The following is a 22,102-nucleotide window of genomic DNA, read 5'->3' on the forward strand; positions in this document are numbered from 1 at the left end:
CAGCGATCTCAAGATGACCATTCGAGCAGTAGTCTCCCGTCTGCTATATTACGATGTCACCCCTGGGCCAGTGGTGGTGTTTCTGAAGGTGGGGAATATTTTTTCATATGTATTGATGCTGGAGTGTTTTTTTTGACTGCACAAGTTAAATGTACACATATGCATGACACTTGAAAAAATACCTACTACCAGTATTTTCCCATTGCTGGAGTCCGGACCATATGTGCCCAGTTCAGTCAATGCGTAAATACTGCAAAACAGACTTACCTGGATTTTGGTACCAACAGGGTCGTTTTCTTCGAGGCCAAGATGCTGCTGTGAAGGGGGACCTAGAGGAAGGGGTCCACATGGGAGACTGAAGGGAACACAAGGAAATGGGTGAGTATGCACCCCAATTCTTTTGATTCCGCCGGCTCGAAACAGGCAGTCTTCCCACCATGGTCGGCTCGACGGAAAGCCTACTCGTAATTCCAACAGCGGTGAACTTGTCTCTACTGCCCTCTGGTAGCTGCTTTCCCCATGCCACCATCAAGGCAGTTGGCGAATAGCTCGTGGTAGCAGTGGTACTCTGGTGTTCTTTTGTTCTGCAAACCACCAACACTGTTATACATCAGATGGACCGCCAACTAGGCAGAGAGGTGACTGACGCTGTTTTAATGGCTGCCCCCTTACCTTCCTAAGTCTACTTGCACCCCTGCTCCCAACTGCCTTGCCTTTTATCCTTTTGTACAGAAGTACCCAGTGCCTCACTCTCTGAGGAACACAGTTGGTCGCAGCCTCCAGTCCTATTCCTCGCTGCACTGTAATTCTGTTTTATTTGTACGTCACTGTCTTTCTGCCTTTCTGAAACCTTCTGTTGATCCGATACTATTCTTAACTGGGGAATGGAGGTTGTGGGCAGCAAACAGGAGGAATAAAAAAGCAGAAATCAAACCACATTCTCCACATGTCACTGGAATCTAATCTTCTGGTAAGCAGACCAGGCACTCCGCGAGTGATGAGTATATTTTTTTGTTGTTTTACGATGTTAAGCTCAAAGGCAAAATCTTCAGGGAATGAATGCCATCTACATATGCAAATGCAAGAGCCAATCACACAATTTAATCAAACCTCGGTGTAAATGTACATGAACTGCGGACAAGATGTAAGTGCAACAAGTCATCTTGAAAAATGTGAAAAATAAGGGCCCGATTCACAAAAAGACTCAACACTTGTGGTGGAATCGCTGCACGGTGCACTGCAGAGAGTGTGCCATAGGGAGATTGTATGGCAGGACCGGAGGTTTCAGATTATGCTTATTTCTTTCTTCGCTTTTTTACAATGCGAAATCCAAGCAGCCAGAAAGATAACCAATAGAGCATCACAACAGTAAAAAACTACAACTCCCAACAACCAGGGAGGAAGAAACAGTCCTTAGTCCTTCCATTATCTCCACCATCCGAGGTACATCGTCCCATGTCAGTCTCACTTTCTCCTCTTTCTTCGCGCGAGTCATGCCAAATCATCATTGGTCCTGTTTTGACCCATCGTTTCCTGGAAGAACAAGGAAGACGTCAGGAGGACGAAAATAATTCAAGAACCAGAGCATTAACAACCTGACCCATAGCAGTAACAACATGATCAAACTGTAAACTTGAGACTGAACAATGTACATTATCTCATCTCCCCCGAAACACAAGAAGTGATTACTTACTAACATACGGGCGGGTTCGCACTGCCATGCACCGGGTGGGATAATCCTCGCCTCCGTGTCCTTAATAGAATTGGAACTTACCGTCACACTGCTTGGCAAATTCCGAATCTGCCACGAGTGCGGAGACTCTGCCATGACTGTGAATCAGACCCTAAGATTTTTGGTATGATCTTGTGCATGCACATAGATCATACACAAAACCTTGGTACAGTAATCTACGTTATTGTATGGTTACCGGGTTCCTCAATATTGTTATGAGCTGGAGTTACACAGACTTTCATTAACTATCTTCCTCAATCTATTCTGTTGCTACCTACTTCAGGTGATTTTCTTCTTGCAATAGGATTTCTCCTTTGCCTATGGACTGCTCCTTGACATTCACTAAGAATATCTACATGCTGCTGGTCCTCGAGCACTGCACCAAGGATTTTAGTATAACTAATAAATATGTAAATGTTCAAATATTCAGAATCATTGTACGTAAATTTATACCCTTAATATTAATTTTGGGAACCTTGTTTGAACCTCTAGATTTGATCCCTGGGAAATGTCAGCGATCACCCCTGGTTAAACGGAGTCATTACAAGGTTGGAGGATGAACTAAACGTTAATAAGGCAGGTCTGGCGTGTAAGGGACAGAGTTCTAGACTCTCACAAGTATTGTACTCCAGAAATTACCTTATTTGTCATGGTCCAATGCACAACTGAGAAGTAAAAGTCCTTCAGAACCTAAAAGTAAAAAAGAACCTTTTGGTTCTACATCACAAGTGAATAGATGTGTTGGAGTCCTTTGGGATCTATTTTTATTTTTAAAAATAAACATTTTTAGTGTTGATTGTCCTAGATACACTCAAAAAGTCTATTAATCATGATCTGGATGCTTTTAGATCAGTTCTTAGTCCAATCCATCCATGCATTTTTACACACCCAAAAAGATTCCTTAATCTTCCTCTTCTGCTATTATACAATACAGGCCTCTTTGCTGTACCTGCAGCTTTCTATCTTTCATGGGTCACAAATCTATAGGTGGAAGTTTCAATAGAGATTATAACTCTGTATTTCACAGCATTTGTTATGGTAAAGTGTTGGTTGTTAGTTCGCAGGTTTTTTTTACCAGAAAGTATGAATTCCTATTGAAACAGCCTTTCTTGCATAAGGCTGAGATCTTGGAATTAAAATAATTTAAGCAAAACATGTCAAACACGCTAACTTTCTGAAACTCTTCACAATTTAACAGGTCTGTAGAGTTTTCCTCTCTTATGGTACAGTTTCAAATACCCTTGGTGGATGCATTGAGCCTCCCCTCCCAGGAACACCTTCTGGCACTAATTGGCAAAAATATGACAAAATTATCTGTTGGAGAAGACAGAAAATTAATTATTAAGGGAATCGAGAGTGTCATACATCCAGTGAGTGGCATGTCAAGGGTGCCAAAGGTCCTGATGAATGTTTTGAAAGCGCCCCACTCCCTGGATTGGTAGTAAATTAGCAGCTAGAAGTGGTTTGCAGTGGGCCCTGGTGTCACTGCACCTGTTACCTATGCAGCTGCAATCAGGTCACACCAGTGCTTAATTTGAGCCAGTGGTTGTCGACAGGGCACGGGCACTTATTTTGTAGCATCGGATGCTTCCCGAGCGCAAGAGAGGGGAAATACACACAGGAACTTATTTACAAGCTCTTTACGTCACTTAACATATATGTATATATATATATGTGTGTATATATATATATATATATATATATATATATATATATATACATTTTTTTGCAGGTTTATATTGCGTGAACTCGACCCAAAGGTATTGGAGTGCTTTACATGAGCACCGGTTACGTTACAAAATGACACATTCATTTTTTTTTGGTAGGCAGGGGTAGATTTTGGGGCATATTATCAAGAAACGGTGTTAAAATTATCGCCGCTTTAGCAGCAAAAAACTGCCGCTAAAGCGGTGATAATGGGCTTGATAATATGCCGCAGAGAATTCCCATAGAAGCCCATGTCCTGGTGTCAACATGGGCTTCTATTGGAATTCTCTGCGGCATATTATCAAGCTCATTATCGCTGCTTTAGTGGCAGTTTTCTGCCGCTAAAGCGGCGATAATTTTAACGCTGTGCTTGATAATATGCCCCTAAGTGATTTGCCCAGAATCACAGGATGTGGACGCAACCCGAGGCTCGAACCTCCAAGTCTCCAGCTCCAAAGTCGGCAGCTCTAGCCGTCAGACCACGTCCTCTCCAATATGGGGAAAAAGTGACGTGTCAGCGGCAGAAGCGACTTGCAAGTAAGCCCACAAATCAAATACATGAAGGAAGAAAAAGACGGAAAAACCGTCGCAAAGGAAGAATGCAGGAAACTGCAAGAGTGAGCTAGGGGTGGTAAGTGTCTGGTAGAGGCATTGAGTGGATTTAAGACTACGGGGCAGATTTATGTTGCACTTGCGGCACTTTTGCGCCGCCGTTGCGTCACTTTTGTGACGCAGCAGCAGCGCAAATCCTGCGCCATGGTGCGGGGCATTTACAAACGTGACGCATCGCCCAGATGCGTCACGTTGTAAAGCCCTGCGCCACATGTAGGCGTTCCAGGGCAGGTGGGGGCGTTCCGGCGCAGGAACGCCTCCTAAAAGTGGCTGAGTGAAATCTACAAGATTTCACTCAGTCACTTTTAGGCCCATGCTGCGTCAAAACCCTGCGCCTGCTTCAAGCAGACGTAAGGATTGACGCAGCATTGTACAGATAGGGCCCCCCAGATCATTGCTGGAGCTGCGTCGCGCTTGCGACGCAACTCCAGCAATGCGCCACTTTTCGGCACAGATGCGTCACGCATCTGTGCCGTTTTTGCCCCATGGTGCGCCGCATTATAAATGCGGCGCATCCATGGTGGCGCAGCTGTGGCGCATAATAACTGGCGCATCCCTGCTGATATGCAGGGATGCGCCAGTCGTCATAAATCTGCCCCTACCAGTTTAGGCATTTGGCGCATTTACGTTTAATTGCACCAGCTGCAGGCTTCTGAGCACAACTTTGGCCACTGGCACTCTTTCTTTTACAAGTTAAACAGTCACGTATAAATATCCACACCCCATACTAATACAAAAGCAGTCGCAGCATTCCTTAGATGACAATTTCCTATTCTGGTACATCTAGCGAGTGCTAAAAAAATCAAATCTGAGGTATTTACTTTCAAGAAGCTCTGAACAATTGGTCAATCTTTGTGCCACATTTGGAGTGCTGGATAGAACTGCTACTGCAGAGCGCTCACTACTTCTACTAAACGTGCCAGCATAGCCTGGTCTTATTAAAACAATGCTCCTGACTGTAAACGGAAAATCGGAGAAAATTCTGTCTCGCTCTCCAAGTGATGGCATCATCCATGTTAGAGTGGGAAAACCCCTGCACAGTGGCAAGATACACTTTGAGTGAGTCAATCTCCCCGTCGAGACACAATTTACAACAGTTTAGAAATCTTGAGCACAGTGGAAGCCATCAATTTCTATAATTTGTCCCGAGAAGGAGTAAATAGCCAGGCCTACACTCACACCCACTGCACGAACGCTATTTGCCTATTAACTGCTGGGCTAGAATAGGTGGCGTCTAATTCCCTGGAAATCTCCGTTTTAAGTAGTGCGCTTGTGGAGGAAAGTGTTTGAAATTGTCCTGCTACTGCAAAGAAATTAGCAGAACGTCCCACGTGCACAATGCATCTCGAGGACTGACGTGCTCTGCTTCCTGATGTTCATGGAGAAATCGCGGCCGGGCGCCACCATCGGAATAATGTGGCGGAGGCGACGGTGGAAGGAGGAAGTGGCCCACTGTATGACTATGTACTGCTTGTCTGCAGCATTTGCATTCTGCCGTACGTCATGACGATCCGTGGTACGTCATGATGCACTGTTTCCTGCAGCGCAAGCAAGTCATACTGCGTCACACCGAACTGCAAGATTAGCTGGTTGTAAATATGCATTCGGACGGCTGAGGGAGACTGCTTAGACCGTCCAATGCACAATGATATTTCGTATATTTGCAACACAGCAGGTCTATGCTGTCTCCTCGTTTTCCTTAATTTGGAGGCTTTTTTTACGATTCCACTGTGTCTGTCCTGGGGTGTATTAGCTGGTAATTTAGCAATTTGAGTAGGGTGCAGAGCGGGTGGGCCACATATAAATACACCAGAGGCGCAACTAGAGCCAAATTTAGGGGAGAGGCTATGAAAAAAATTCGGGGGGGGGGCGTGAGGGGGGATTCTTCTAGCAATAGGCACAGTGGAGATGCAGGCGCTCTAGGAAGGGTTGAAAAAACAACAAAGCCTCATTACCAAGTAAATGGTCTTCTAAGGACCTGTGAAGTACTCGGGTGCGGCTGTGTGTGTGCTTGGAAAGCTGTCTCAGCCCCGGCTGACACACACGACGGGCGTGGGGGGTGCGGGGGGGGGGGGTGCTGAAGCCCTTTGAGCCCTATGGGCGTTGCGCGCCTGGCATACACTCACCTATTTACATGCACACTCATTCACACATATACACACATGCAAGCACGGACAGCACATGAGAGGAGGCGGCAGTACCTTACTCGTCACAGAATGGGCTGGGGTCAGTGGGAGTTGCTGTACATACCCCTCTCTGTAACATGTATCACTGATTGACACTTGGCACCGGCCACTTCCAGGCATAAATCTGATGCACCCAGGGACAAAGCTATCAGTACTGCATTCCCTCGTCATGGAGTGGGAGGACCTCGAGGCACTTTGCAGGACAGTGCTGTGAAATTCTCAGCATGGCAAAGTTCAACTCAGGCAGCTGAACATAAAGAGTGTCTATCAGGCTGATCTTTGGTCAGCTTGATGGTCTTTATGTCTGCAAAAAAAGGTGGGGGTGGCACTTCGGCCCTTAAGGATGAGTAGTGCCTGGTCCTGGAACATTAGTGATATATAATACAATATCCTTCTTGTACTACTCTCAATCTTTGTACACTGCGGCTTGAGTCCATCATATTTCTCCAGCTTCTCCCACATATGCCCCCTGGAACGTTCTATGTTTGCTCTTTTGCTGTGATCTGTTTACGGAAATTCTTCCTTTAAAATGTTTAAAAATCGCTATGAATTGCAATGTGTTAATGTTATTTGTAGTATTGTGGACGGGCTTGCAGACATATTGGTGCCGATTCGGATCCTGGAAAAATTTCCCCCGTCCAAATTGAATCTGGACTTTTTTCCGTCCGAATCGTACAAGTAGCGTACAAACTGCCAAGTACGATTCGCATGGGAAAAACTCCATACGAATCACATCCGGAACATTTCCCCACACGTCCTCGGGTCAGAAATTGTGTCCGACACATCCCCGGACGATTTACCGCACGAATCGGAAAAATGAAGTCTGACCGCGCTAGTACGATCACTCCCGTCCTTTCGATTTCACAACTGTATGCAAAAAACACCGTACGGACCGAACTCCCACAGCAAGCATGGAGACACGTGCCCGCATACGCGCCAAACACCCCACCACAGACCCTGCATGTACGCGCAAAATTCCCCCCGGCCGCGGATGTACGCGCCGAACCCCCACCCGTGTATGTACGGACCGTACCCCCACCCCATCCGTGTATGTATGGACCGTACCCCCACCCCACCAGTGTATGTACGGACCGTACCCCCACCCGTGTATGAATGGAGCGTACCAACACCCCACCCATGTATGTACGGACCGAACCCCCACCCCACCCGTGTATGTACGGACCGAACCCCCACCCGTGTATGAATGGAGCGTACCAACACCCCACCCGTGTATGTACGGACCGAACCCCACCCCACCCGTGTATGTACGGACCGAACCCCCACCCGTGTATGAATGGAGCGTACCAACACCCCACCCGTGTATGTACGGACCGTACCCCCACCCCACCAGTGTATGTACGGACCGTACCCCCACCCCATCCGTGTATGTACGGACCGTACCACCACCCCACCAGTGTATGTACGGACCGTACCCCCACCCGTGTATGAATGGAGCGTACCAACACCCCACCCGTGTATGTACGGACCGAACCCCCACCCGTGTATGAATGGAGCGTACCAACACCCCACCCGTGTATGTACGGACCGTACCCCCACCCCACCAGTGTATGTATGGACCGTACCCCCACCCGTGTATGAATGGAGCGTACCAACACCCCACCAGTGTATGTACGGACCGTACCCCCACCCCACCAGTGTATGTACGGACCGTACCCCCACCCCACCAGTGTATGTACGGACCGTACCCCCACCCGTGTATGAATGGAGCGTACCAACACCCCACCCGTGTATGTACGGACCGAACCCCCACCTGTGTATGAATGGAGCGTACCAACACCCCACCCGTGTATGTACGGACCGTACCCCCACCCCACCAGTGTATGTACGGACCGTACCCCCACCCGTGTATGAATAGAGCGTACCAACACCCCACCAGTGTATGTACGGACCGTACCCCCATCCCACCAGTGTATGTACGGACCGAACCCCCACCCGTGTATGAATGGAGCGTACCAACACCCCACCCGTGTATGTACGGACCGTACCCCCACCCCACCAGTGTATGTATGGACCGTACCCCCACCCCACCAGTGTATGTACGGACCGTACCCCCACCCGTGTATGTACGGACCCTACACCCAGCCCCCCTTGTATGTACCGTGCGAAACACCACCACCGATGGATGGTGCGGACCAACACCCTGCCCGTGTTCATACGCACCCTACTCCAGGCCCACACACCAGCACACTCACCCAACATCGGGCATGTACGAGTCGTACTAAGCCATAGCAAAGGACAGCACTGTACAACAGCATGGCCCATGTACACACCGTACAGAGGCTAAAAACACTCCTACTGAACCAGAACTAACCAAAAAAACACAAGGACAGTCAATCCGAGGCACACAACACCACAAAACATATCCAACAAGGCCAAATACATCCTATACACTGACCTGCAACTGACAAACAGATAAACAGAGGCCCAAACCACTACCACTCCTTATAACACACCCACCCAAAGTTCAAACACAGCCACACCCACAAATGGACCAATAAAAAGGCCCAACACCCACAAACCATGATCCTTTGCAACAGATCCACTGCTGCCAGACCCCAGAGACAACGCACTGCACCATACTTCAACCATCAATACACCTTACACTTGCACTCCTTCACACAACCACCATCACAAACACACCCTCATCACATTCACACACACACACCTGCACACCCACAACCATCCACACCCACACCCATCCACACCCCCACCCCCACAACCATCCACACCCACACCCCACACCATGCCCACCAACAAGAATCCAAAGTTCACAAAGGACGAGCTGGAGTCCCTTGTCGACGAAATCATCAGAGTCGAGCCACAGCTCTTTGGAACATTGGTCAGACGGACCAGCATATCAGAAAAAACTGCCATGTGGGAGAGGATAGTCAATTCCGTGAATGCTGTTGGGGCCACCAGAAGGACCAGGCATGAGTGCCAAGCCAGGTGGTACGATCTGCGGAGGACGGTCTGCCGCAAAATGACGGACGAGCACAACCAGGCCAACATCACTGGAGGAGGGCCATCCCGCAGACCGGTACACTACCATCCCTGGGAGGAGAAGGTGATGACCACGCTGGAGCCGTTGGCAGTAGACGGACTAGAAGGAGTCCGAGAGCCTGGTGAGTACACAAACAACTCACCTCACATGGGGGGGAACGCCATATACAACCCAAATACCAATCATGCACGCAACCCCCACAAAGCCAGCACCGGACACAACCACACTCCAGAAACACACACATGCCACTAGCGCCTCCATGCCCCATGCCCCAAGCAAGGCCATGCCAAGTCACAGGCCACACAAAACACCAACACAAGACAGGATGTTCCCGATGCCGGGAGGGTGGGCCTCAAAACTAACATAGAGCAACTCTGAAGCACACAACAATGCCCTCAGCCCATATGGCTAAGGGCACAGCCATACCAATAGTGTGTCCCCACACAGTACTGTTTTGCCTGCTAATGGTGGCCGCGTTGCAGGACGACATGGGTATGAAGGCACAATTTGCACATAACAGCAGCCAATGAAGACGCAGCACACTGAAAGAGTGTCAGCACACACCGCCACAGCAGCAGCGCAGACTCACACACTCCGCCCAATGGGTGCCCGCAGAGAAGAAACAAACCCACATGAACAAGCCAATGGCCTTTGCAAGACCTGCAAACTGTGTGTGCCCAGGAAGCTAAGCTGAGGTGACAGAGGGTAACACACAGAGGGAGGAAGAGGGGCAGAGAGAGGGACAGAGACAGAGGTGGACACAGGGAGACAGACAGATGGAGGGAGGAGGCTGACAGAGGGAGGGAGAAAGGGAGACGGACATAGGGAGGAGGCTGATAGAGGGAGGGAGAAAGGGAGACGGACAGAGGGAGGAGGCTGACAGAGGGAGGGAGAAAGGGAGACAGAGGGAGACGGAAAGTGGGAGGAGGCTGAAAGAGGGAGGGAGAAAGGGAGACGGACAGAGGGAGGTGGCTGACAGAGGGAGGGAGAAAGGGAGACGGACAGTGGGAGGAGGCTGACAGAGGGAGGGAGAAAGGGAGACGGACAGAGGGAGGAGGCTGACAGAGGGAGGGAGAAAGGGAGACAGAGGGAGACGGACAGTGGGAGGAGGCTGACAGAGGGAGGGAGAAAGGGAGACAGAGGGAGACAGACAGAGGGAGGAGGCTGACAGAGGGATGTAGAAAGGGAGACAGAGGGAGACGGACAGTGGGAGGAGGCTGACAGAGGGAGGGAGAAAGGGAGATAGACGGACAGTGGGAGGAGGCTGACAGAGGGAGGGAGAAAAGGAGACGGACAGAGGGAGGAGGCTGACAGAGGGAGGGAGAAAGGGAGAAGGACTGAGGGAGGAGGCTGACAGAGGGAGAGAGAAAGGGAGACAGAGGGAGACGGACAGAGGGAGGAGGTTGACAGAGGGAGACGGACAGAGGGAGAAGGGTGACAGAGGGAGGGAGAAAGGGAGACAGAGGGAGACGGACAGAGGGAGGAGGCTGACAGAGGGAGGGAGAGAGGGAGACGGACAGAGGGAGGAGGCTGACAGAGGGAGGGAGAAAGGGAGACGGACAGAGGGAGGAGGCTGACAGAGGGAGGGAGGAAGGGAGACAGAGGGAGACGGACAGAGGGAGGAGGCTGACAGAGGGAGGGAGAAAGGGAGACGGACAGAGGGAGGAGGCTGACAGAGGGAGGGAGAAAGGGAGACGGACAGAGGGAGGAGGCTGACAGCGGGAGGGAGAAAGGGAGACGGACTGAGGGAGGAGGCTGACAGAGGGAGGGAGAAAGGGAGACAGAGGGAGACGGACAGAGGGAGGAGGTTGACAGAGGGAGACGGACAGAGGGAGGAGGGTGACAGAGGGAGGGAGAAAGGGAGACAGAGGGAGACGGACAGAGGGAGGAGGTTGACAGAGGGAGGGAGAGAGGGAGACGGACAGAGGGAGGAGGCTGACAGAGGGAGGGAGAAAGGGAGATGGACAGAGGGAGGAGGCTGACAGAGGGAGGGAGGAAGGGAGACAGAGGGAGACGGACAGAGGGAGGAGGCTGACAGAGGGAGGGAGAAAGGGAGACAGAGGGAGACCAAATCACCCTTGGGTGGTGTGGCCATGTCCGCTCGTCAGCAGGTGGACTGTGTGCATGTAGACAAGGTTTGGCACTCCGTGAACCCTCCCTTCAACCTTTGATAAACACTGGGCCATGTGTCAATCTGTGCACGAGTACATCCGTGCTGCAGGCACAAACAGAACCTTACACCCAGTATACCCACCCACTGTGTTTGTCAGAACCCTGTCACAAATTGTTAAGTTACCTACCTGCATTCTCAAATAGCATGGAAAAAACACCATTTGGCCACGTACAGTGCAACACGTAAGGCGGCTCTGCATGGCTTGCTACGCCCGCTCACTATACTGCTGACTGCGTTCACAAAAGATGCATCAAGTAAGATTGTGTCACACATAGGTAAAGTGTCGAAAGCTGTGGCCAAGGGACAAACCCATGCACAAGTGCACTGTGAGAGGAATGCTTGCCAAATCCAACCACCCAGAGGAACTGTGCCTAATCAAAAATGAATGAACATGGATGTCGCATGTAACACAATTAACACTGTCTCTCTCACACACAGGTCAACGTCGTCGATCTCCCCCCAACACTGGGGGGGAAGACTCACAGGACCAGGCTCTGCGTGAAGAGGACCCCACCGGCAGCGACGACTCTCACCACTCCGTGGATGACCCAGACCAACCTGGCCCCTCTGGTGTCCAACCACCTTCAGCACCTGCGTCAGGTACAACTGTGCCAACCACCACCCCCATTCCTACCACATCCCAGGAGACACCCAGGAGCCCTGCCCGCACACAACAACACAGCCAGTCTGTCCACGAGGGACAAGGTTCTCCGGGCACCCAGGAGGAGGCAGGCGACACCGCAAATGCCATCCCTCAGGGGTCCCGGAGACCCGATGTGCCCACAACGGCAGGCCAGGCGCAAGTGGGCAGGGGTGGTGGGAGTGGAGGACGGCGGAGGCCCGAACCTGCCCAGTTGGCTCAGGACCCGGCTGTGGCACACGTCAGAACCATCCTGGACGCATACCAGCGTGACTCCAGAGGCATCGCCCAGGTAGTGGAGACCCTCAATGAGATGAAGGCCCTGCAGGTTGAGCATCATGCCAGGATGGAGGCAAGACATGCAGAGCACTTGGCGGTGCACAGGGACGTGAGCCAATCCCTCCGTCAGATCGCCCAAAGCCTGGCAAATCCTCCCTGTGCCACCAGGCGTAGAGCAGCACCATACACAGTGAGGGAGGAGGAGGAGGATTCATCTGACGGAGCGTCCCTTGCACTGTCAAGCCAGGCGTCTGAGGGTCCCCGCAGGAAGGTGGGTCATCCACGAAAAAGACCGTGAGAGTCAGCGGAACATCACCATCTCCCAGGTCACCTGGCCTGGCACCTGGCCCTCTGGCCCAACAGCAGCACAGCAGCAAAGGACATTCTCTGCCACATGGCCTTGCTGGTCACTGTCTGACCAATATTGACAAAGACTGTGGCACAGACTCTGATGACTGTCAATGGCAAGGACACCAACTCCCCCTGTGAACTTTGGATTCTACACTCCCGCCAAGCACCTCTTGTCACCCCCCCCAAACACGTACCCCAGCACTAATAAAATTCATCACAATCACAAGATGATGCCGTCATTTTGCATTATTCCACTACATGTGTGTGTTGTAAAGTCAAACCATGCCTGATTTCTGAATTAACCCCGAACCACCATTCCTGGGGTCTGAGTCTGGCACAGGACACACATGGGTCACAACGTACCATCCAAGACAGACAGGGAGCACCATACTCACCAGCTGAGGGGGTGCCCGCACAACTGTGCCCACAGACCTATTTAGAAGAGCAACAGTCATGCGCAGAGGTCAGGGATCATGTGGAGTGTCCTGGGGTGGGAGTCCCAGGTATGTGTAGACACGTGGCAGAACCATGTCCTGCATGCTTGAGTCAGGTGGATGTGGAGAATGGTGGGCCAGCCAAGGTTGGATGCATGGAGATGGCACAATTGGGTGTTGGATCACAGTGCCACAAGGTTGTGTTGTGGGTGTGGGCTGCATCCTGAGGGTGTGCGTGGATTGAGAAGGTCATCCTGCAGCTGGCAGTGATCCACTCCCCCCTTCTCTGTTGGACGTTGATGTGGCCTGGTCGCCGGATGTAGTAGCAGAGCTGTGCAGATGCACCCTGGATGTGGACAAGTATCATGGGATTTCTAACGCACATGTCCGTAGAGTGCAGGGTAGGAGTAGACACGGATGTCATAGTTGACCTGGGGGATGGTCTCCCTCTTGCCTTGAGGTGGATGGAACTGGGGATCTTGTGCATAATGCAGAGTGTGCTGCCGCATGAGGCACAGATGCTGCTGATCAGCATAGCACATGTCAGCAAGCAATCCATGATGGACACCAGCTCGTTTGCGTGGACACTGGGTGCCCTTGCAGCAGGGCCTGCAGCAGCATGCGCCATGTCAAGGAAACAATGCCACAAGTAGCACACAAAGACAAGGATCTCAGGAAGGAACCATGCAAAAGGTGTATGTCAAGGAAGGAATGTCTGGTTCAACATGGCAAACACACACACACAATGGATTCACATGCGGCACAGTGGCCGTCGTGGAGACTGACATGCCACAAAACCTACACAGCCATGGACATCATGCACAATACAGAATCTAATCCCTGACAAACAGCTTGCATCTTGCTACTCTACACATAGACTCATATGCACCATCTCTGAGAACAATGCCAGACATGCCGCATGCACAGTGGCAACAGACCACCATTGACAGAGATGAGGCACCTTGGAGGCAGAGGGACACCTTTATTACTCATGTGTGTCGGAATGCTAATGCAACTCTGTCAACACATACACAGGTCATGTGGATGAACACGTGGGACCAACACTGGCACCCCCCTTAGCACCACAGATGCTGGAAATCCATGGCACTGGCACACAAGTGACGGGTTACAGCTAAACACCCCCTGCTGCTCACGGAGAGCCTGCTATACACCATTGAGCCCCTAATGGGGAATTCACACACCATGTCAACCCGGTGCAACCCGTATGTTTCCGAGGCCAGTGTTACACACATTGATGGCTCCATCACAATCCCATTACAGATGACTGTCACCAAGTCTGACCATCAATTCAGGTGAATTCTGCTCCAGGTCATGTGCCCCATGGTGATTCTACATGTATGCAAAGTAACCAAACATGAACAGGAGCAGTGCACACACATTCAAAACAAATACCACTCCCAAAAAGCCGTGCTGCATCCCTTACCCGAAGGAGATTTTCAAACTTGTCCGTGCATATAACGCTGATTCAGCACATGTTGCTGTGATCATGAGGAATAGCAGGAGCACAACAATGCCACCAGCAGACAGCATGCGCAAGTACCTGTGGATGGGAGACACACCAGAAGTCAGCCAAAAGAAGTACATCCGCATGCATGTGCATGTACTCGACACGTATTAGGTTGTCAACATGCTAGGTGACAATGATGACTCTGGAAATACATTCTTCTATTGCACCATCACTCGAGTGACACATCCAAACACACCTCAGACTCACTTGGAAGACATGCAGATGGACACACACATTGCAACACATGCCACACACAGCCCAATGCGTGCACACTCAGACACTGGAACTCACCACTAAGCAAAGAAGTCGCATATGAGCCGACTCCGCATGTCCTCTACCGCCTCCTCCTCCTCCACATCACTTGCCTCGTGCCCAAGCCCTTCATCCTCCACGGGTGGATGGTCCTGCTCATCTGGATCCAGGATGAGTGGCACCGCTTTCTCCACTGCCATGTTGTGCAGCAAGCAGCACACGAGGAATATCTTGCAGACCTTCACCGGTGCATATGGGAGTGCGCCACCGGTCTTGTGGAGGCAACGGAATCGGCTCTTCAGGAGGCCAAACGTCCTCTCTATCACTCGCCTGGTCCGCCCATGGGCGTTGTTGTAGCGGTGATCGGCAGCCGTGCTGGGGTTGCGGAGAGGCGTGATCAGCCATGGCATGTTGGGATAGCCAGCGTCCCCTACATGGAAACATCATGGACAAGAGTGGGTCAGCAGAAGCAGTAAGACAGGAAGATGACGTTAAATACAGGACTGGCAGAGTATACCCACCAACAATGCATGCTCATTCGTTGCGCAGCTGCAGCATCGCTTCAGGCACCCTGCTACGCCTCATGATGTACGCATCGTGTGCTGAACCTGGAAAACGAGCACAGACATGTGAAATCACCATGTTGGCAAGACACACCGCAAGGGCATTAATGGAGTGGTAATGCTTGCGGTTACGGAAGGCTACCTCATGTGCCTGTGGTGGTACCAAAGCCACATGTGTTCCATCTATGGACACAATGACATGGGGCATCCCTCCCAGGGCATAGAACGCACGCTTGACAGCTGTCAACTGCTCAGGAGTTGGGAATTTTATGAACTCATCAAGGTGCTCCAACATGGCCTCTAAAAAATCATGCAGAACACGGCTTAACATGGTTTCGGGACATCCCACCGACATGGGCAATGGTATGTTGAAAGGTACCCGTGGCCAAGAAATGTAGGGCTACCATCACCTTCACCTTGGGTGTCAGTGCACCAGGATACCTGTGTAGCGGTTGGAGGTGTGCTGCCAGCCGTGTTGTCAAGTCCTCAATCAAACGTTGGGGGAAGCGGTAGCGGCGTATACAGTCATTTTCCCGCATGTCAGCCAAGTCCGGAATTGCTCGAGGGAGAGGCGAAGCCCTGCAGTGAATTAGAAGGGACAATGAAGAGTGAGTACAGTACACCACCAATGTCAATGTACTGAGCACATGGTCAACAGGCAATACACATATTGCTACATACAGAGTCAGGTCTGTGCAATATGCCCTGGACACGTATGCCAGCCATGTGACACTCCTACCAAGAGACAGCTCCAAACGTTTATTCTCAACCTCATAATGCCATGCCATGAAACCAGCTGTGGGCCAGTGTAAGTGAGCAGGCAGACGCATTACAGGAGTTACAGACAACCAAATAAGTGCAGAGGAAGGATGTTTATTGTACAGACAGGTTGCGGAACACTAGAGGCACAGGTCACATGTAATAGAAAATGGACAGACCACACACCTTGCCATGAAGGATTACATTTCAACAATGATCCCACATACATTGAGAGTATGCAGATATGTCCTTGTTTTGAAACTCCGTGTCGATGCATACACACACACCTTACGTCGGATTCCACATATGGCCTGGTATGCGTAACACTGTGCCATGGCCATCTACACACAGACACATGTTGGTTGCAGCAACTGCTGATGCATTTGACCAAACACCTACAGCAAGCTAATGGGAACACACGACACATACATGACATAGTCACATCGTGCAACGCGGGTAGTCACATGTCAGGTGTGAAAACCCCTGTAGCTGGCATCAGGGGACAGTTGCGTGTGTTGTTGACTGTGCCATGGCAGTGACACTTTTCACAAGTGTTCTGTACTACATGCACACATGTCAAAGGAGTGAAGGGGATGTCTGGCACATAGTCCACCATCACACATGACATCTGTACACATCTCATCATACATCTATTGCCTTCACAACTCAGGAGTAATGTGCCACATTACAGCCTGACACACCTGTGCCCCACACATGTAGTACTGCACAGACAATGCCTTGATGTCCAGCCTTGGACAAGTATGTCAGCTCTATTCCTTTCTGTATGCTGCCTGTCACCACTGTCAGGTGTGAAATGCACCGTACATGCGCTCTGAGGGCGTGTGTACGTTCCCCATCACTATGGGAGTGCTGCCGTAGGCCTACCCATAGTGAAACGGCCCGTACACGTGTGTGTACGGGGCATATCACTATGGGTACGCATACACGAGCAAAGCCATAGTGAAACGGCCTGTACACGCGTGTGTACGGGCGTATCACTATGGGTACGCATACGCGAGCAAAGCCATAGTGAAACGGCCCGTACACGCGCGTGTAAGGGGCGTATCACTATGGCTTTGCTCGCGTATGCGTACCCATAGTGATACGCCCCGTACACGCGCGTGTACCGGCCGTTTCACTATGGCTTTGCTCGCGTATGCGTACCCATAGTGATACGCCCCATACACGCGCGTGTACAGGCCGTTTCTATGCATTTGGGGTGCCCTAGGGCCCTAGAACTCACCGTACCTGTGTGTGAATGTCCAAATTACATAGGGGACACATGAGGGACAAGTATAAAGCCCTACATGCATGCTGGTTGTCATGGAGACCGAGTTTAAAGTTTGAATTTTTTTCATCAGGTGCCCAGCTAAAGTCGGTTTGAAAGAATCTACATTGTTGCAAAGTGGTTGTTGAGTTGACATCATGCTCAATAAAAAAAAAGAGCAAAGCCACTGACTGTTGTAGGTTTAAAGGGATTGGAGGAAACATAGGATGCAAATGTGAGTGACCAATCACTCTGTACTCTTGTGAATGAAACAGGGCAGCAAGGTAGATATAAGGCAGCCAGGTCCCATGAAAGAGCACTTGCCTGCACATCCTTTGATTCAACTACACTGCTGCTGCTCGTGAATCCTCTGGCACCATGTCCAGGTCTGTGGAGAGGGCCCAGCCTTTCACCCAGGAGGAGAACCAAGCCCTGCTGGATGTGATCCTCCCACAGTACCCCATGCTGTATGGTCACCCAGGGGTACAGGTGAGTGCTGAGTCCACTAGCAAAGGCTGTGCCCCTTTTTTGTGACTGTGACTTCTGCCATTGTGTCCAGGTGTAACACACATGCAATGTACTGTAGGGTGTGTCCCGGGTGGGGGAATGCCTAATGTCTCCCAGCCAGAGCATGCTGTGGTGCATGGCTGCTCTCCTCACTTGCATTGTGTGTACTGTGACAATCACTGCATGTGGCATTACACATTCTGCCTGTCTAATCCTCCTGGGAATGTTGTTCCCCCAGTGTGACAGGTGGCAGTACCCACAGATGTGTGTTTGTTTAGTGTACATGTGCTGAGAGTGTCCAAATGATGTGTTTGTCCCCTGGACATTGGTGTGTGTGTGTAAGTCACCTGTCATGTGGGTGAGTGCATATGTGGAGTGTAGCACCCCAGCTGCATGAGGGATGGATATATCCTGCCCATCTGATGTGAGCAGGGAGCAGTGCTGTGTGTCTGCGGTGATGGGCCAGCCCCACACCTGTGACACCCCCCAGTCTAGTGGCACATGTGCAGAGTGAGGTGTGTAGCTGCAGTTGTCAATGGCAGGTGATTGTCCTATGGCTGTGTGTGTCTGTGTACTCTGCTGAGGGCGCCTCAGTGGCCTGTGGCATGTGACTGCTTTGAGGTGCTGCACATAATCCTGGTGTCGCTTGTGATGCACAGTGTGAGCCTGGATGATTGATTGTGTCGTACCCCTCATGCCACCTGTGTACTCTACAATGCCACCTAGTGCTTTTTGCCTTCCACAGAGGAAAGTGTCCCTATGACACAGGTGTAATGAGTTTGATGCATTCTATGCCCTGTTAAACCAGACAAATTGTTCTAATGTGTGTCTCTGTGACATGTCGCAGGTGTATTGATGTTGTCTCACTTTTTCATCCTCACAGGTAGGCGCCTGTGCCAAGGAGCAGATCTGGAAGGACGCCGTCAGTGCCGTGAGACAGACGGATGGTCGGAAGCGGCGCCTAGCCCAGGTGAGGAAACGCTGGCAGGATATCCGGTGCTGGACGCGGAGGATCGCACGGGTCCTGCTGGGGGACTCACCTGTGAGCCAAAAGAACCATGGGCGCCGCCGTCTGACCCACATCCACAAGCGTGTGCTGGCGGTCGTCTTCCCTGACATGGACAGGCGCTTACGGGAAAAGCAGCAGCAGGAAGGGGGTAGGTACATGTGTGTTTGTTGTGTGTCACCAGCATTTGTAAGTGCACAGTTGCATGGATACACTGCAAGGGTTTACATGTGCAGTGCAGTTCCTGGTCCCCAAAGTGTAGCGGTGCTGTCCTTCCTCCCTTCCCCTCCTTGGCATGTGTACCCTGGTCTGTGTGTAGTCACACTTGCACAAGGTTATCTAGGCTGCCAGTTTATCGATGTGCCCAATGCTTGCAGCTTCATGTGTGGGGGTGGTGTGTAACAGGTTTTGGGACCTTGCCTGTGCCCTGTCCATTTCAGTACTTGTGGGGTCCATGTCAGTTGTCACTGATGCTGAGTCCAGACATAGGAGTGTGTCTCTAAAGTGTATTGCTTTACAGCATGCATGTCCTATTTTGTGGCCTGTGACATGATGTGCATGAGTGTGAGATATGCAGAGTGTAGGGATGGTGGCTTGTGTTGCAGTCATTACCATTCAGGACCATGGAGTAGTGTGGCCACTACTGTCCCCTGGGGCATCTTTTCCTAGGTATCATGTGTGTAATCCAAAAATGTCGACAATCTCTGTGTCTACAGCATAGGTTGTGCTCTGTGCCATTGTACCCTGGCACCATTTGTGTCTACGTAAACTCTGCTACATGTGTCCAATGTACAGGCTGACCAAATGTCCCTTGTTCATACTCACGGGGGCCAGTTCCTGTGTGTCTTGGTAAAATGATCTGATGATGGCCATTTGTAGATGATGTATTTGTACCGGCGCACCAGGGGTATTTTGTGTCCAATCAGGATTTCTTGCAGGCCATGTGTTTTTATTCCAGACTAAGAGATGTAAGTGCTTCCTGTGTCTCAATAAATTGTCTCATGTAGGGGGTGGTTGGTGCGGGCAAGGCCTGCATGTCTAGACCTGAAGTCTCCTTGCTAGGTCTGGCCAGTGTGTGATGTTTGTCTGGACATACACTCAAGGTGCAGTGACCCATTAATGTTGGGCATGTTTTTAAGTATTGCCTTTGCAGCATGTGCCTACAGTTAATAGACATGGTTCCTGCTCATCCCTTTTTACGCCAACGCTGTGTGCTGCAGATGCTGTGCTGGATTGTCCCCAGTGCCTGGCTCCTCTGTCCAAATCCATATCATGTTATTTGCTATTATGTCATGCTCTCCATAGTTGGTCAGTGGCATGGTGGGTCAACCAACTGTGTGTTGCAGGGCCTACATATGTGCCTTGTATTGTAGATGTTACTCATGTTGCTTTTCAGGCTATGCACTGTGACCTATGTAGATTTGACTCATGTGACATATGTATACAGGTGTCTGATTATTTCCTGTCTCTTCACCTTGCTCACAGCATCGTCGGGGGACACCGAGGGAGACACTGGCACGGACCGTGAGGAGGGAGCGAGCACCAGTGCCAGCAGTGCAGAGTTGTCTGGCACATCGAGTGGCACGGAGGCCGACGGGAGTGCAGCGGAGGACCTGTCCAGTCAATCCACCACCGACTATGACGCAGACGGGTCCGAGGCTGAGCACTCCGAGGGGGCGGTAGCTGGTCCCACAGCTGACACCAGCACTCCATCACTACCCGCCCCCTCCTTTCCGATCACCGGCCTCCCACTTGCTCGTGTCCCTTCCCGCCGTGCTCGGTCAGCACGTGTCTCCTTCTTGCCAGGCACCGCACCCCCTGCCCCTGTCTGCACTGCTGCCACCAATGCCGAGTCTGTGGACATCCTGCGGCAGTTGCGGGTTGGTCAGACTGCGATGCTTAATGTCCTCCATGGACACAGCCAAGTGCTCAACCAGATGGAGGCATACTTGGAGGGCATTTCAGCCGCGCAGTCTGACCAACGCAACTTGCTGAGGTCCATAGACTCGACACTGACTGCAGCAGTGGGTCTCCTGCAGCGCTACGTCCCACCCCCTACCCCTGCCCCATCCACACTTCCCACTCCCATGCCTGTCCCACGTACACCCAGACGTCAGCATGCACGCACACCACCAGACACAGGTACCACACCAGCAGGGCAGGGCAAGCGCACACCTCCTGGCACGCACACACAGGGTGAGGTAGGCACACCCACTGGGTCGGGGGGCAAACGTAAGTCACGCAGCCAGAGTGGGAGTCCGCATTCCGTAAAATCCACTCCCTCCAAATCCACTCCCCTGAGCTCTCCTGGCCACGAATCCAGCAAAGATTCCTTCATGGCCGCTCTGTCCCTGAGCCCAACAGTGACACCACCCAGCAAGCGGGCAAAGGAGTCCCCGGTCAGGGTAGTTGAGTGCACCCCCACCCTCCCCCAGTGGCGCTGCGACCCATTCCTCCGCCCCCCCCCCTCCTTGGGGCCTGTGGTTCCTTCGGGTGCAGGGGATACGCTGGGGGACCTTGCTGACATGTGCAGCGCCATCCTCACCACCTCCTTTGGCACTGCCCCACCCCCTGTGGTGGAGTCCTCCGTCCCTGCACCCACAACGCCTGCCCTTGCCCCTCCTGTCCCTGCGGTGCCTGGTCCTTCCCCCCCACATGATGCCCCCCCCTGTGGAAGACAGGGTGGTCTGAACTATGCAGGCAAGCTAGGGGACACGCGTCCCACTGTGTCCCCCATCCAGCTGTGACTTATGGACTGCCCTATGGGCTGTGTAAATATTGAACTTTATCCACACAAAAATTTTTTGATAATGCTGAATAAAGCCATTTTTTTTCCTTAGAACACTACTGCTTTTCTGGTATTGCTGTTGGTGGGGCTGCTACATGATTTTGGTTGGTGATCATGTGTTGGGTGTGTGGGAAATGTAGTAGTGTGCTGGTCATGGGGGGATCTGTGTGCCATCACAAGGTGTTAGATAAGTTTCTTTGTTCATGTAAGCAGTTACTGCATGGTGAAATTGTCCCAAGGGTTGTTCCTTCCTCTGTGTACCCTTTACATCTTCCCTGCAGGGTGTTTACAATATG

General features: G+C 51.4%; 1 long non-coding RNA gene across 1 annotated transcript in view; it reads left to right on the forward strand.

Moving 5' to 3' along the window:
- The first annotated feature begins 287 nt into the window (after positions 1–287).
- LOC146785138 (uncharacterized) overlaps positions 288–22,102 on the forward strand; it is a 356,473-nt gene continuing 334,658 nt past the window's right edge. The window contains exon 1 of the long non-coding RNA XR_014970921.1: positions 288–378. This is a non-coding gene — a long non-coding RNA (uncharacterized LOC146785138). The remainder of the gene's footprint in view (positions 379–22,102) is intronic.

This window comes from Triturus cristatus, chromosome 11 (assembly GCF_964204655.1).
Source record: "Triturus cristatus chromosome 11, aTriCri1.1, whole genome shotgun sequence".
NCBI classification, from domain to species: Eukaryota; Metazoa; Chordata; class Amphibia; order Caudata; family Salamandridae; genus Triturus; species Triturus cristatus.